Raw genomic sequence first — 4,403 nt, 5'->3', positions numbered from 1 at the left:
AGAAAAAAATCTTTGAAGTTGGTGTTGCTAACAATACTGGTGATTGCTGCCCGTAATGCCACTGCCTTGCGTGGCACCCTTTCGCCATTTCATAAGAGGCAAATTCAGGCCATTTTGGGTTCTACTTTCCAAGCTGGCCAGGAGAGCTGCAGAATACACTTGCTTCCTACCGGACGAAGTGGATTCGAGTTCTGTATCAGTACATTTGTGTACCCTCAATCTTATCCATGCGGGGTTGAGTTCCGCGATAGAATGCATGTGTCATGTTCGCGCTTTTGTATAGCATCTGGTCTTGTTTTTTTTTTTTTTGCCTGTATAGATTACAGCTAGCTCGCCGTCGCGGTTTATTCCAATCTCTTGCCCCGTGGGCTTCCGTTCGGAGCGCAAATCCTAATCCACAAGACTTGCACGAGATACGCACTCACTAAGAACGGGACTGTCAAATGGCAGTTCACTAAGAAAGCCACACGCCAAGAGCTTCTCGCGGGCAAGAATGACTACCTGAACAAAGATGCCGACGACCATGCAAGCGACAACAGTCACGTGTACACGTGTGCAAAGTGTAACACTGGTGCCCGCACATCAGTATAGGGCATATATGTTGTGGGACTATCTCTCGATATCCTAGCCTGCGATAGGGAATATCAATAATATCTATACGCAAAAAGTACCAAGCCACCATTTTTGTGATGTGTTGCATCATAGTTTTTTTTCGTACTCGATTCTAACGCGCTTGTCATTTTAGGCGATTTTTCCAGGAAGAAAGGCGCGCGTTAGAATCAAGTAAATACGGTACTACATGTCCCAGACAGCCGATGAAGCGTTTTGTATTGTTAACGAATGTCGCGTACGTTTTCTGAAAAAAAAAGTGCAAAACTGGTATTTTGGGGCTAAAGAACTACAAAATATATAAAGTTTGCTGCAGGCAGTTTGTTCTTGGCTTATACCAAAGTGCAGTGCTACATTGTTGAGGAAAAGTTTTCAAATCAGAAATAAAAGAACAATTTTTTTTCTATTTTTTTACTCTGAATTACATTTTCACTCGCCTGGAACATTCAAAGGGCTGTCACATGAGCGCAAATTTTTTTTCACACAAATATATGCAGGAAAATTACTTTCGACAGTGCGAAAAAGAGCCATAAATTTTGTAGCAGAGATCGGGGAGGTATATGTATATATAGACCGCGAACTCTGATGCGTTTGGCACGGAATGACCCGTATTGGATCGGGAGAGGGGGGCGGTGATTGACGTGCTGGATCACACCATGCACATGCTCGAACGGTCTGAACCAGGCACTGCGGAACCGCGGGGGGGGGGGGGGGGGGGGGGCGCACTCTCCCCTCCGAACTTTTTTCCAGGGAGGGCAGCGCCCCCCTGGATTACGGAATCTGAACCACGGTCAATATTTCTGCACTGCAGTAACCACTGCCTAGACTTGGCACTCCAGGAGGTTGCAAGGAACTGCGATGTCATCGGCGACTCTCTCAACGTTGTAAAGGATGTTTCCCATGCAATACCGAATCGAAGAACAGGAAGACTGTTTATTCGAGCGTTGTACTTCCCCCGGGTAATAATGGAGGTGAGTAGTAGTAGTATAAAACTTTATTCCGTAAAATGAGACGGGGTTTAGGGGTTGGGGTCTTGAGCAGCAGGTGGTGTTCCTAGGCACAGGATCCCATTGGTTCTTTCGGCCTCCTCGGCCCGCTCAACCAGCGCAAGCTGATCTTGCGGGTCGGAGCTGGACAGAAGCTCCTCCCACTGCTCGACTGACGGGTGAGAAAGATTGTTCTAGGCAGAACACCCTACTGCTACCACTGTATCCAACGAGGTGGACAGTAACAGTGAAATCAATGGAAAGGTTCGTTGAGAACTATGAAAGGGTGCAGGCAACTTTGCAGGAACTGGCGCAAGCTCAAAGCTCTCTCAGTGGCACCGGCAACACAGCCTTAAAAGGATATGGGAAAGTATTAAAGAAGTTCGAAAATTTATTGGGGCATCAACCTTTCTATAGCCCTGTTTGGCCCGTGCGAGGAATTAGCGAGTATGCTTCAACGCCCAGTTTCCCGCGCTGCAGGAGCAAAAGAAGCAGCAGAGGCTCTTTGTGACCGCTTGAGAGCTGCGGTCTGACGCCTCATTTGACGTCCTGTGGCAGCGGACGAACTCAAGAGCAACAAAGTTAGGTCTAAAGGAACCTCGAGCGCCCAGAGTTTCGCAGCCGCCCAGAAGGCTTCAATTCACAGACAAGCCTGAGGAGCTTGCAGCGCTTGACGGCAAGCCATTACAGAGAAAGGAGTTTTTTGCCGCTATCGATCGTATTACCACTGAGATCCGACGGTGATTTGAACAACCTGGCATGGAGCAGCTGATTAGCCTCGAGCACATTTTGACTGACGCTGCTGAAGGTCGAAACTTCGCGTCAAACGACCTAAATGAACTTTTAGGAGCACACGCTGCAGATTTTGACATCAGCAGGCTTCCAGCGCAACTCGTGCTTTTCTCAACGCTCCTGCGGTCCGGTCGTAAGTGAACGCATTTTACAAATTCCGCAGGGAAAGTCTGCAGACATGCGTAATATGATGGACCAGGTTGTCCGGTATCTGCAACTCGTGTTTTCTGTGCCTGCGTCAGCTGCTTCAGGAGAGCGATCTTTCAGTTCTCTGAGGAGAGTAAAAACATTTATGCGCAATCGAATGACGCAGAGGAGGCTGACACACCTTTTCCTCCTCCACGTGCACAAGAAGAGAGTTGCGGACCTGCATTTGGATGCCGTTATGAAATATTTCGTTTCTAGAACGGCAGAACGAGCAGCAACCTTCGGCCTCCTTTGGAAACCTCTCCGCCCTACGTCCTCTTGTCATGCTAGCCTTGAAGCTGGTCAGTCTGCGATGCTATAGCTTTGTACAGTGCCTACTTTCACCTCTACTTGCATGAATATATCAGTTCACATTTGCTTCAGTGCGGGCGCGAATTCAGTAATATTAAAAATGTTTTTTTCGCAGCTTTCGAATCCGTTTACTCACTTGCGCGGTGTGCGCAGGTTTCAGTAATTATGAAATTTCCAACCATTTGTAAGTGTATATACCCATGTAGAATAGGCGAGGATGTAATTATGTAAAATTGAAACGGTTGCAATGAATTAAGACATTAATGATTAATAAGAGTAAGACGTTCGCAGGAGTCAGGTGGATGCAGCTATAGCACAGGACCAGCTTAATTGGAGGAATATGGGAGCAGCCTTTGCCCTGCAGTGGGTCTGCTCCGGCTGATGATGATGATGATGAAGAAGCAAAAACAATACTTGCCCCCCCCCCCCCCCCCCCCCTCACTCCCGAAAACGTTTCGGAGTCCCTGGTCTGAACCCATCAGTGGCAGCTCCGTCCGCGGGGAACACTAATACGAACGCATACTCTGGCGTATCAGTCGCATTGATCGTCTAATATATATTTATTTTATGTTTTTACATTTGAAGACAAGCGCCGTGCGCTGACAGAACCAAGTGCTGCTGAAAAGATGCCTACACTATAAGACAACTTTTCGTGGCAATTCAGCACAGGCTAGGCAGGAAAGGGAGAGACGTGGCACGGGGACAAAGTCCTGTTTCCTTCCCTCTCCTGCCTATAGCCTGTGCTGCTTGCCAAAAAAGTTGTTGCCGAGTGCAGCTGTGTGCAGCGTATAGGTATGGACTTGCTTAGCAGCGATCTCCGTCCTATCACTGAGCCTTTGTGTTCCCGCCCGCTGTTGCTCTCTTCATGGCTGCAGCTAATTCATCTCTCATTATGGTAGCGTTCTATTTTTTCTCAGCAGTGCCGTTCCTCGGTGGAGAAGCGGGAACCGTTTGGGTGCGACACATTCCAGGAGGGAGACAGGCGTTCTTCTTGGCACAAAGTGGAACTCGTTTCCTTTTTACAGACATTTACAACTTTACAACGCGGCAAATCCTTTGCAGAAAAAAAAAAACTAAACAAAATCGCCAAGTCCACGGCGTCGGGGTGTGAGATGCACCCCTGCTCATCGGCCTGCAAGCCTAATTGCATGCAAAAAAAGATGACAGAAGCCAACAGCCACAGAAACCAAGGGGCACAGGGGATTTTTTTTTTAAAGTTATTTATTATTTTGTGGTGTTGATCAATTTAGAATATTACTGAATGTTATCGTTTAAAGATAACTGATTAGAAAAGCAGAAGAAAAAACAACCACCTGCCGCCGGTGGGATCCGAACCCACGACCTCCGAATGCAAAAAAAGAGTAAGATAGGAGCCCAGCCTGAAGCATCCGGGTGTGGGCCGCTCGATGGGCTTCTGAGCAACTGCCCTCAAACTTGACTGTTGCGTTTCTGTTTAAAAAGTGTCTTACCTTACGCTTTGTGGTACTTGTTAAAGGATTGTGTTAGTTCGGGGCGTGG

General features: G+C 47.6%; 1 pseudogene; it reads left to right on the top strand.

Annotated features, from left to right (window-relative positions):
- Window positions 1-2,354: 2,354 nt before the first annotated feature.
- LOC149363869 (uncharacterized) lies at window positions 2,355-2,895 on the top strand (annotated as a pseudogene).
- Window positions 2,896-4,403: the final 1,508 nt, after the last annotated feature.

Source organism: Amblyomma mixtum, chromosome 2, assembly GCF_055824585.1.
Source record: "Amblyomma mixtum isolate Tamu chromosome 2, ASM5582458v1, whole genome shotgun sequence".
Taxonomy (NCBI): Eukaryota; Metazoa; Arthropoda; class Arachnida; order Ixodida; family Ixodidae; genus Amblyomma; species Amblyomma mixtum.
Note: the sequence above shows the minus strand (reverse complement) of the source record. Positions and strands in the feature narration are given on the sequence as shown.